Source organism: Caretta caretta, chromosome 13, assembly GCF_965140235.1.
Source record: "Caretta caretta isolate rCarCar2 chromosome 13, rCarCar1.hap1, whole genome shotgun sequence".
NCBI classification, from domain to species: domain Eukaryota; kingdom Metazoa; phylum Chordata; order Testudines; family Cheloniidae; genus Caretta; species Caretta caretta.
In genome coordinates, this window is record NC_134218.1 from 16,508,555 (window position 1) to 16,521,863 (window position 13,309).

At 44.0% G+C, this 13,309-nt stretch overlaps 1 long non-coding RNA gene across 8 annotated transcripts in view; it reads left to right on the plus strand.

The window, feature by feature from the left end:
- Positions 1 to 13,309, plus strand: part of LOC142068813 (uncharacterized) — a 202,512-nt gene that overhangs the window by 92,337 nt on the left and 96,866 nt on the right. For all 8 annotated transcript variants that reach the window (XR_012664703.1, XR_012664702.1, XR_012664704.1 and 5 more), the window contains one exon: positions 12,017 to 12,082. This is a non-coding gene — a long non-coding RNA (uncharacterized LOC142068813). The remainder of the gene's footprint in view (positions 1 to 12,016; positions 12,083 to 13,309) is intronic.

A 13,309-nucleotide genomic window follows, 5' to 3' on the forward strand; every position in this document is an offset into this window, starting at 1 on the left:
CAATGCACAGCTACAGACTAGGGACCGAATGGCTAGGCAGCAGTTCTGCGGAAAAGGACCTAGGGGTGACAGTGGACGAGAAGCTGGATATGAGTCAGCGGTGTGCCCTTGTTGCCAAGAAGGCCAATGGCATTTTGGGATGTATAAGTAGGGGCATAGCGAGCAGATCGAGGGACGTGATCGTTCCCCTCTATTCGACATTGGTGAGGCCTCATCTGGAGTACTGTGTCCAGTTTTGGGCCCCACACTACAAGAAGGATGTGGATAAATTGGAGAGAGTCCAGCGAAGGGCAACAAAAATGATTAGGGGTCTGGAACACATGACTTATGAGGAGAGGCTGAGGGAGCTGGGATTGTTTAGCCTGCAGAAGAGAAGAATGAGGGGGGATTTGATAGCTGCTTTCAACTACCTGAAAGGGGGTTCCAAAGAGGATGGCTCTAGACTGTTCTCAATGGTAGCAGATGACAGAACGAGGAGTAATGGTCTCAAGTTGCAGTGGGGGAGGTTTAGATTGGATATTAGGAAAAACTTTTTCACTAAGAGGGTGGTGAAACACTGGAATGCGTTACCTAGGGAGGTGGTAGAATCTCCTTCCTTAGAGGTTTTTAAGGTCAGGCTTGACAAAGCCCTGGCTGGGATGATTTAACTGGGAATTGGTCCTGCTTTGAGCAGGGAGTTGGACTAGATGACCTTCTGGGGTCCCTTCCAACCCTGATATTCTATGATTCTATGATTCATAATTATCAATATTTTTCAATGATAATTTATTATTGTGCCACTAGTGTGTGTAGGAGGAGTTAGACAAGCAGCTATTCAGGCTCCCCTTGAGCCAATTCCTTTGCAACAGTGAAGAAGCTTAGATCCTAGCTTAGACCATATTGTCTAAGGCCCAGTTTGTGGTTTGAGAACCACCTTGGCACACCCCTGGTTTTCAATGCAGGGTTGGAGTCTATAGGATGAAGTTGGCAATGAAGATCCCCTAAACACTGGGTGATCACCAGCAGAAGATGCAGTGGTCAAATAAACCTCCTACTGTACTGTTCGTGAGTACCCTGAAGAACAGCAACCCTGGTGCCGTTTGCTGAAAGAGTCTGTAAAAATTTTTTTAATATTTTGCAATCTTTCTCTGTTGAAAACTGGGATTTTCCAACACAATATGCTAATACATCACTCACAGGTTCTAGACTAGCCAGAACCAAGGGATTAGCCTATTTTTTCTTGTCACATGAGCAATGGGAGCACATTTTTGTGTGTTAAATGTTTTTCCCAGAAAGCAGCTGGGTAAATGTTTAACACATAGGGATTAATAACTGTGATTATTGTGTTTGCCCTAGGTTAGGAGATACCCAGCCCCCACTCATCTGTTGTGCTCTTATTGCTAATCTTCTGTCAAGATTACATAGATGTCCAGATGTATTAGTTTTTTCTTTTGGACTTAGTTATCACAGCCCTCACTTGACTGCTCAGGAGAGCAAGGAGGAGAGACATTACTATGTACAGGTTTCAGAGTAGCAGCCGTGTTAGTCTGTATTCGCAAAAAGAAAAGGAGTACTTGTGGCACCTTAGAGACTAACAAATTTCTTTGAGCATAAGCTTTCATGAGCTACAGATCCGATGAAGTGAGCTGTAGCTCACGAAAGCTTATGCTCAAATAAATTGGTTAGTCTCTAAGGTGCCACAAGTACTCCTTTTCTTATTACTATGTACAGACACTTAAAAATGCAGAATTTGTACAAGACACAGAACCAGCATGGTCCTTGCTCATAATGAGGTGCTCATAATAGGCTAGAAGGTAACTTTACAATGTGTTCTAAGTAAGGAATGGCCTCTAGTTGACTTCAAAGTCAGGAAAGTTATGAAGGGGACAGGGCTCAGTTAACTGGTAGCTCTGAGGACGGAATAAGATGCAGTGGGCCTTAAGCTGCAACAGAGAACATTCTGGTTATATATTAAACTATTTTGGGACAAAAATTAAACTTTATGTAACCCAACTGAAGTCAATCGAGTTACATGAGAGCTGAATTTGCACCAGTAACTACAACCCAGATCCTGCTCCCATGGCAGTTTGGCCATTGACTTCAAAAGAAGCAGAAGCTGGTCCTAAAAGAATAGATTGATCAGTGAAGCAAGCAGCTCTGGCTATTGGAGAATCACCATCACTGAAGATGGTCAAAGCTTGATAGTCGCATATGGAGGATGCCTTGTGGGATAATTGTGGGGATTGAACTAGAGATGACCTGTTGAAGTCCCTTCTAGTCCTACATTTCTGATTCACTTCTATAATTAAATCAGAATGATTGCCTCCAGCCAAAATAATGAAACAATGAGATCTTTTAAACTGATAAATTATCATAAAAAGCAAAGGATCCTGGAGAACGTGGATAATACATATTTTGACTAAACTCACTCGACAGACTTATAACTCTTCAAGGTTATAGATGTCCCAATATATAGTGTGCTGCATATATATCAGAGTATCAGAGGGAATTCAGAGATCTGCAACAAAGCCACTTAAACAGCTGGAGGGATTGACTAATAAGCTCAATATGTCTAAGGCTAAAGAGTGACTAAGGGCAAAATACAACTTGCAAATATTTGAATGATGTAAACATCAGGGAGGGAGGTGAAATGTTCATTATGGACTGAGGGGAATAATTTAGGAGTAATGAAAAGAATATGAACAAAGGAAATCTTAAGTTGAATGTCGTAATGGTGAGAGCCTTTAAATTCTGAAATAACCACTGAAAGGAAGTGGTGGCAGCCCCATTATTCCTGTCATTTAGAACTCACTGAGATAAAATACCAAAGAGAATTCTATAGGGCAACAGCTTGCATAGACCCCAGGGGGATGGAGAAGATGGCCTATTGCAATACAGGCCCTTTGCAGCTCTAGTTTGTGTGATTCTAAAAAGTGAAAATCCATCCTTTAAGCCTACCACAGTCACTGGAGCTGCACCAGGAATTAGCTTAGCCCAGAACCCCTTCAAAACCAACCACCGCAGTGACTCAGCAACAATACTGGCCATGTTCAATTTTTGTACATCGGTTCAGATTTTGCTCTACTGTGGCATGAAATGTCCATTGTACTTGGTTTGCCATATTTAATTATAACCTGTGAGCCTGAGAGGAAAATGTGGTAAAGAGAGAGTCTTTAAACTTAACACAATTTAAAAACAAATCACTCACATTATCCCAAAAGATTTAAGACATAAAGCTAGTTCAATACTGAACCAATGAAAGCTCTTCTCTATACAAATTTCACTTAAGGAAAGCTGATTACATTCGTTTACACCATGATTCCATTTTAATCATGATACAGACAGAGAAAATAAACAATAGCATTTGGTGTAGAAAAGGGGAAAACGCTTGGTGTTCTAGTATGACATTATTCAGACAGGTGTTGTGAAGGCATTACGCATAATTTTTCACAGTGCTGATGGACGTGTTGGAGAAGGTTTAGTCATGGGTATGTGCCTTTTCTGAATCAATGAGTGAAAGATAATAGATCTAGGGATCAGCAGAGCATTCATGAAATCCCACACACTTTGGACCTGACTCAGGAAAGCACTTAAGCATGTGTTTCTGTCCACCGTATTCAAGACAGCACTAAAGGACATGCTTAATTTTAAGCATGCACTTACATCTCATTGACTTCAGAGGGAATTATGCACATGAGAGGTGCTTAAGTGCTGTCCTGAATAGGGTTGCTTTGCTGAATCGGGGCCTTTACGATCAAAGATACAATGTGCCAAATACTGCACCTACTTACATGGTTGTGATGCTCCTACCTCGACTTCAGGTTTGCATCTGGGTGACTGCAAGCAGAAATTGTTCCAGTCTCTCCAGTTAATTCTTCAGGTAGAAAAAAGAGGTTGATTAGTTGCTAGTATTATAGTTCATATTTCTGTGTGTTTCTGCAGCTGAGATTTGTGTAATCACAAAGGGAGTTTCGTTCTGTGTTAAAATGAGATTTATTTTGGGTGGAGGCAGTCTGCATCCTTTCCGGGAAAAGAAACGCTCCTGCAAAGTTAAGATGTCCAATCACACAGTTTGAATGTTGAGTTGGATGCAGGTGTTGCTCTGCAGGTGCTCTGTGCTATCCATAGAAAGCTGTGATATCAACTTGCTGCCTTAATGTTTCATGTGTATTGACCCTTTTGGCATTAGTACCACCTGATGAAAAATGTTTTCTTTTTCCCTCCGATAAGCTGACTTTGCCTCTTTGTGCCAATTTAATTGACTTCCCTTCTTCTTGAACCAGGATTATTGACATAGGCAGGCATGATACTACTTCTTTGTTATTGCTGTGTGACTTAGACTCATAGACTTTAAGGTCAGAAGGAATCATTATGATCGTCTAGTCTGAACTCCTGCACAACGCAGGCCACAGAATCTCACCCACCCAAAATATGGCGATCAGCTAAACCCTGAGCATGTGGGCAAGATTCACTAGCCAGACACCCAGAAAAGAATTCTCTGTAGTAACTCAGATCCCACCCCATCGAACATCCCATCATAGACTACTGGGCATATTTACCGTTAATCGTCAAAGATCAATTAATTGCCAAAATCTATGGTATGATGGGATAGCCTAACTCCATAAACATATCAAGCTTAGTCTTGAAGCCAGAAACGTCTTTTTCCCCCACTGCTCCCCTTGGACGGCAGTTCCAGAACTTCACTCCTCTGATGGTTAGAAACCTTCGTCTAATTTCAAGACTAAACTTCCTGATGGCCAGTTTATATCCATTTGTTCTTGTGTCCACATTGGTACTGAGCTTAAATAATTCCTCTCCCTCCCTGGAATTAATCCCTCTGATATATTTATAGAGCACAATCATATCTCCTCTCAGCCTTCTTTTAGTTAGGCTAAACAAGCCAAGCTCTTTGAGTCTCCTTTCATAAGGCAGGTTTTCCATTCCTCAGATCATCCTAGTAGCCTTTCTCTGTACCTGTTCCAGTTTGAATTCATCCTTCTTAAACATGGGAGACCAGAACTGCACACAGTATTACAGATGAGGTCTCACCAGTGTCTTGTATAACGGTACAAACACCTCCTTATCTCTACTGGAAATACCTCGCCTGATGCATCCCAAGACCGCACTAGCTTTTTTCACAGCCATATCACATTGACGGCTCATAGTCATCCTTATGCTTCCAAGGTACAGCTTCCTAGGTGCATTGGTATGACTTTATCATTGCCCCTTATTATATGCTGCTGCCAATGAATTTGGGGAAGCACAGTTGATTTTATGCACTCAGAGAACTTTTCTTGTAGTCCGGATATTTTTTTCTCAAATGATGAGATTTCAATTTGACTTGCTATGAGTGATTAAAGAAACAAATGTACACATGTAGGCTCATATCCTCAGCTGGTGTAAATAGTTACTGAACTCTACTGAAGTTAGTGGAGCAATGCCTATTTATACCAGCTGAGGATCTGGTCTGGAAACTATTTCATTTTTCACCCAGTTGCAAGATGCAAAACAGTGGGTCTTTGGAAAGTGGTGCCCTCCATCACTGGTAGACCAAATATGGTCATCTCAATGGAAATCTACAAATCAGCTTCAAGAGCAGAAGAAGAAAATAAAAATGCACTATCAAAATAGTCTGAGTTCCATAACAGCTCCACAGTCCCTCACCTCGGGCCCATCAGCAGCTGCAAAATCTGGATCCAGATCTGTGTTCATATTTTGAAAGACCTCGAAGTTCAGGGTAGAAGCTGGATCTGGGATTTTTAATCTGGGCCCATCTCCACCCAGAACTTTTAATGACCATTGCATATTGTCTTATTCCCTGGAATCAATGCAGATAACCAAGTGGTGTAGCAATCAGAAATCATAGCCATATGATCACTGGTTGTGAAATACACCAACGCTACTTAGAATGAACTTTGCTTCTGGATATTTATTCTTGTCCACTTTTTCTTTTTTTCAGAATCTAATTTATAACAATCCTTTGCCTGTTTGTCACACCTTCCTTCTGCAGATCTTGATGCACTGTAGAAACATGAATGAAACCTCATTACTGTCCTATGTGGTAGGGTAGTATTTTTTTAAATCCGTATTACGCAGACGGACAAACTGAAGCACAGTGAGGTTAAAATGACTCACCCAAGGTCACCATAAATGTTTGTGACAGAACCAGGATTACAGCCTATGTCCCCTGACTGACTGTTTTAACCTCTAAACCAAGCTCTCTCTCTGTATGGTGGAATTCCTCTCTGACAAACAGAATGTTGGGCATCATTAAGAAAGAGATAGATAATAAGACCGAAAATATCATATTGCCTCTATATAAATCCATGGTACTCCCACATCTTGAATACCTTGTGCAGATGTGATCGCCCATCTCAAAAAAAAAATATTGGAATTGGAAAAGGTTCAGAAAAGGGCAACAAAAATGATTAGATTATGATTATGATGATTATGGAATAGCTTCTGTATGAGGAGTGATTAATAAGACTGGGACTTTTCATCTTAGAAAAGAGATGACTAAGGGGGGATATGATAGAGGTCGATAAAATTATGACTGGTGTGGAGAAAGTAAATAAGCAAGTTAAGTATCAGGGGGTAGCCGTGTTAGTCTGTATCCACAAAAACAACAAGGAGTCTGGTGGCACCTTAAAGACTAACAGATTTATTAGGGCATAAGCTTTCGTGGGCAAAACACTACTTCTTCAGATGCATGGAGTGAAAATTACAGATGCAGGCACTATATAATGACACATAAATGGAAGGGAGTTACCTCACAAGTGGAGAACCAGTGTTGACAGGGCCAGTTTGATCAGGGTGGATGTAGTCCATTCCCAGTAATAGATGAGAGGGTGTCAACTCCAGGAGAGGCAAAGCTGCTTTTGTAATGAGCCAGCCACTGCCAGTCCGTATTCAAGCCCAAATTAATGGTGTTAAATTTGCAAATGAATTTTAGTTCTGCTGTTTCTCTTTGAAGTCTGTTTCTGAAGTTTTTTTGTTCAAGTATAGCTGCTTTTAAATCTGTTATAGACTGTCCAGGAAGATTGAAGTGTTCTCCTACTGACTTTTGCATGACAGGTTTCAGAGTAACAGCCGTGTTAGTCTGTATTCGCAAAAAGAAAAGGAGTACTTGTGGCACCTTAGAGACTAACCAATTTATTTGAGCATAAGCTTTCGTGAGCTACAGCTCACTTCATCGGATGCATACTGTGGAAAGTGAAGAAGATCTTTTTATACACACAAAGCATGAAAAAATACCTCCCCTCCCCTCACCCCATTCTCCTGCTGGTAATAGCTTATCTAAAGTGATCACTCTCCTTACAATGTGTATGATAATCAAGGTGGGCCATTTCCAGCACAAATCCAGGGTTTAACAGGAACGTCTGAGGAAGGAGGGGGGGGGTTGGAAAACAAGGGGAAATAGGTTACCTTGCATAATGACTTAGCCACTCCCAGTCTGTATTCAAGCCTAAGTTAATTGTATCCAATTTGCAAATGAATTCCAATTCAGCAGTCTCTCCCTGGAGTCTGGATTTGAAGTTTTTTTGTTGTAATATCGCAACTTTCAGGTCTGTAATTGCGTGACCAGAGAGATGGAAATGTTCTCCGACTGGTTTATGAATGTTATAATTCTTGACATCTGATTTCTGTCCATTTATTCTTTTACGTAGAGACTGTCCAGTTTGACCAATGTACATGGCAGAGGGGCATTGCTGGCACATGATGGCATATATCACATTGGTGGATGTGCAGGTGAACGAGCCTCTGATAGTGTGGCTGATGTTATTAGGCCCTGTGATGGTGTCCCCTGAATAGATATGTGGGCACAGTTGGCAACGGGCTTTGTTGCAAGGATAGATTCCTGGGTTAGTGGTTCTGTTGTGTGGTATGTGGTTGCTGGTGAGTATCTGCTTCAGGTTGGGGGGCTGTCTGTAGGCAAGGACTGGCCTGTCTCCCAAGATTTGTGAGAGTGTTGGGTCATCCTTCAGGATAGGTTGTAGATCCTTAATAATGCGTTGGAGGGGGTTTAGTTGGGGGCTGAAGGTGACAGCTAGTACTCCTTTTCCTTTTGACTTTTGTATGTTACCATTCCTGATGTCCGATTTGTGTCCATTTATTCTTTTACATAGGGACTGTCCGGTTTGGCCAATGCACATGGCAGAGGGGCATTGCTGGCACATGATGGCATATATAACATTAGTAGACGTGCAGGTGAATGAGCCTCTGACGGTGTGGCTGATGTGGTTGCGTCCTCTGATGGTGTCACTAGAGTAGATATGGGGACAGAGTAGGCAACGAGGTTTGCTACAGGGAACAATCCCTGTAGCAAACCTCAAACCCAGGAACCAATTCCTGTAGCAAACCTCCATCCAAAGACTACATCCACCCTGATTGAATTGGCCCTGTCAACGCTGGTTCTCCACTTTTGAGGTAACTCCCTTCCCTTCATGCATCATTATATAATGCCTGCATCTGTAATTTTCACTCCATGCGTCTGAAAAAGTGGTGTTTTACCTACGAAAGCTTATGCCCTAATAAATCTGTTAGTCTTTAAGGTGCCACCAGACTCCTTGTTGTTTTTGTAAATAAGGAAGTGTTATTTACTTCTTCTCATAACACAAGAACTAGGGGTCACCCATGAAATTAATAGGCAGCAGGTTTAAAGCAAACAAAAGGAAGTACTACTTCACACAACACAGTCAACTTGTGGAACTCTTTGCCAGAGGACGTTGTGAAGGCCAAGACTATAACAGAGTTCAAGAAAGAACTAGATAAATTCATGGAGGATAGGTCCATCAATGGCTATTAGCCAGGATGGGCAGGGATGGTGTCCCTAGCCTCTTTTTGCCTGAAGCTGGGAATGAGCGACAGAAAATGGATCATTTGATGATTACCTGTTCTGTTCATTCCCTCTGGGGCACCGGGCACTGTCCACTGTCAGAAGACAGGTTACTGAGCTAGAGGGACCTTTGGTCTGACCCAATGTAGCCATTTTTTATGTTCTTATGACAGAATATTGGGGTGATGAGGAAAAATCTTTCTTTCTTCTTTGGGAAGTATATATGAATAATTTATGGTATTTTCTGTGCTGCTGTATAATGAAGGGAGAAAATAATACTTTAAGCCACTACTTGCCTGTCATGCCATTATTCTCTAAAGAGAGAGAACATTCATTTTGTAAACATGCTGCTTCATGAAAAGTGACAGGCAGACCGTCCCCCTCTCCTCCCCCCCCCCCCCCCGAAGCTTGCATTATGCTTCATTAAGCAGGAGAGAAGGTGATTATTCAAGTTGGGTTACAAAAGGCTATTCATTTTGGCAAGGCAAATACAGTCTGCACACTGTAGGGTGAGCAGGCTGCTTCCTGGGCTACTAGCAATACAGAAAACAGAAACCTTAGGCGTATTAGGCTATGGCTATACCAGAGAGTTTACAACCGCGCAGCTGTGCTCACGCACCTGTGCAGCTGTGAGCTCTCTGTGCAGCTACTCTAAGCTGATGGGAGCGAGCTCTCCTGTTGGCTTACTTACTTCAGCCCCCACAGGCAGCAGTAGCTATGTCACTGGGAGAAGCTCTCCCGCCATCATAGCACTGTCCACACTGGCACTTAAGTCAGCATAAATGATGTTGCTCAGGGGGGTGGCTAATACACACCCCTGAGTGATGTAGCTTATGTTGACTTAAGGTCTAGTGAGGCCATAGTGTCAGTAATTGTGCTATGGTATCTCCTAGAGCTCCCAGCTGAGATCAGGACTCGAAACATGTGATAAGAGAGCGTCTCTGCCTTGAAGAGCTAACAACCTAAATAGACAAGACAGACTCATGGTAGGAGGGGAAATAGAGGCACAGACTGGAGAAGAGACTTGCCCAAGGTCACACAGTCTATCAGTGGCAGAATGGGGAATAGATCTCTTGACTCCTAGTCTGGTGTCCTATACACTAGATCACACCTTCTGACTCTCCACTAGATTACATTGCTTCTACCTAATCTGACCTGTTTGGAGAACATACCAGGAAATCAGAGCATCTGGAAAATTGGAAGAGATGGGATATTGTAATAATCACTAGAATTACCCTCTCAGGCTCTGGCCTAGATTTCAAATGAGAGCTTCTTAAGAGAATAGCCAGCTTCCAAATGGATTCTCAAATTGATGTGCCTCAATGCTGACCACTTGGATGTCCCATTGAACACCTGCATGCTTTAGAGTTTCCATGGACATTCCCATTTTAACACAGAGTTCCCTGTGTTTTTCTAAACAGAAGAGAATCTAGGCTTCTTCAGAGCCTTTTACAGAGACCAGCACACCGATGGTATTTAATCATGGCCAGACTGTGCCACCTTCACTCATGTTGACTAGTATCTTACTTTTCAAATAGCCCCATTGTTTTCAATAGGACTTTTGTGAGGGAATCAGGTTCTACACAAGATAGGTAAGGGTGTCAGGATCTGGCCCCAAGTAAATAAATAAAATAGTATTTTCCTTTACTTTCCGCATGAACTAATCTTTTTCATTCTCTGAAAAAAACCAGAACTGCATCTACGCTAATCTCTGTTTGTCTGTCTAATCTATGTATGCTGAGTTACATGGGGGTCAGCTACTTCTCTTCCTTCTCCTGCTGTCACTGCTTTTGCCGGCCTGTGAAAGGACAGAAATCCAGCTACACCACTGGGGATTGATATGCCCATGCAGCCCCACTGATGCTACTGGATCAGGGCACCTGTAGTCTCTCAGTGAGCATTCCATTTCCATCTAAATCTATATTTAATATGATAAAACTGTATCTTTCTTTTAATAAAGTCCTATGAAATGTACGCTATGACGTGCATTCTAAACCATTTATTAGAAACTCAGAGCTGCTTTATCCTCCTGTGTAGCCACATGGATGGCAGAGTCTGGAGCCAAGCTGGTACTGTCAATACTGTTGTTGAAGCCAGGAACATGGCAGGATCATACATTCTGCATATCCAGTAATTACAGGAATTGTGATCTGTCAGCCAGGTGAGGACAGCTTTCAGGAAAATTCCACAACATCCTCTCACTACGGACATTCTGACTACTTGTGTTTGCAAGCTATAACTTGCTTACCTTCTGTTTTTAATTCTGTGGCTCAGTCATCCACATCTGGAAGAAAATATCTATCACGCAAACATCCGGTGGGGTTGGTGTTTAAAGTCTCCCACAGTAATGCAGGCAATTCAGCTTTTGATATATGTAATACCAATGTACTGTCTGTCCAAAGTCCTGAGCACCCTAAGCTTCTTCTGAATTCGTCGTCGTCATCTTTGTTTTGTGGTAGCACTTAGAGGCCTGAGTCTGAGATCAGGACTCCCATTGTACAAGGTGCTTTACATACACATACATTCATATAATAAAAAACACAGCCTCTGCCCCCAAAGAATTTATAATCTAACCATAGAATGAGAGATGGGAGCTGAGGATGAATGTTCCAGTATCAGGCCTTTTTGAGGCGTGCTGCTTCTGGGTTGTTTCTTCTCTGGCACATCCGGAGGAGCTTTAATCTGCAAAGACTTAGCCATATAACTATTCCTTACTCACCTGAGTCGTGTCCTACTGGGCCTAGCCACACAAGGACTTCATGTGTGAGTAAGGATTTGCAGAATGGGCTGCACTTATTTGCACATGAAATTGTTTCTTCAGTTGACTGAAGCTGCCTTCTTTCGGAGCTGATAAACGATTTGGGGATTATTCCACTGCGTGTAGGAAAGAATACATCCGTTCTTCTTGGAGAGAGAAAACAGAGTACAGGAATCTCATGTGAGGTTTGAGCTAATGGGCGACAGTGCCACATTGCAAACAATCCCATCCTTTGGTCCAGACCCAGTAGGGGCTCCCCCCTGCAGAACCTCCAGGGAAGTCAATGGGAGTTCTCTGCACAGGGGAGCTGTAGAACTGAGCCCTTGCTCAGCACAACACACAGGAGCTGACAGAGTTTTGAGGGAGGAACACTAGAAGTTTTTTCTTTGCGTTGGGAAGGTCGGTACAACTTTTTCATATTTCTGCCTCTTATACCCTCACAGCCTAAATCTCCGTGCCCTCCACTTCCATGAGAGGAGTCCTGGAAATGCCAGTTCAGCACTATAGAGGTAGGTTGTTTTTTTGTTTGTTTGTTTGTTTTTCCCCCCAATAGACTAAATCCTGGCATTCTTAGTAAATGCTCAGCTGCTCCATCGTTGTGCAAAGAGGCAGAAGGAAGAGTGCAAGCAGCTCTTCCCTCTTGCAACCTTGGGCAGCTAATAGACAGAGAGCTGTGGTACCTGCACCCCTGGAGGGCAGAGGTTCTCTATTTGAGCCTTTTGGGCTCAAAATGGCACCCAAAGGCACCCAAAATGGAGTATGGAGGGTGGGGATTAGGCAAGACCCTGCACCCCCCAGCTCTGCATGCAATGGCCAGGCAGTTATGCTGTGCAAAGCCTGCTGCTTTCTGTGAAGGCAGAACCAAGTGCTGGTGGACAAGTTTTCTCGCTGCCCCGTTTGTGCTGCAGTTGCTGTGTGTGTGCATGCGAACACATGCACAGAGCCACATTCTCTGTGTGATTTCAGAAGGCACTTTGGATGTGGTCCATAAAGTGCATTGTATATAGCAGGGGTGGGCAAACTTTTTGGCTCAAGGGCCACATTGGGGTTCCAAAACTGTATGGAGGGCCAAGTAGGGAAGGCTGTGCCTCCCCAAACAGCCTGGCCTCCCCCATCCGCCCCGTCCTACTTTCCACCCCCTGACTGTCCCCCTCAGAACTTCTGACCCATCCAACCCCCACTGCTCCTTGTCCCCTGACCGCCCCCACCCCTAATCTCCCCCCTGGAACCCCACCCCCTATCAAAAACCCTCTGCTCCCTGTCCCCTGACTGTCCTGACCCCTGTCCACACCCCCACCCCCTGACAGGCCCCCCGGGACTCCCACGCTTATCCAACCCCCTCCTCCCCATTCCCCGTCCTCTGACACCCCCCCGAACCTCTGCCCCATCTAACCGCCCCCTGCTCCCTGTCCCCTACTGCCCCCCTGGGACCTCATGCCCTTTATCCAACCCCCAGGCCCTGCCCCGGCCCCCTTACCATGCCTCTCAGAGCAGCCTGTCTGGCAGCTGCGCAGCCCAGCCGGAGCTAGACGCGCTGCCCTGCATGAATGCGCAGCCCCGCTGCCCAGAGCGCTGCCCGCGAGGCAGCACAGTTGCAAGGGAAGGAAGGACAGTGGGGGAGGGGTGGGGGCTAGCCTCCCAGGCCAGGAGCTCAGGGGCCGGGCAGGACGGTCCCGTGGACGGGGTGTGGCCAGTGGGCCGTAGTTTGCCCACCTCTGGTATATAGTACGGTTAAT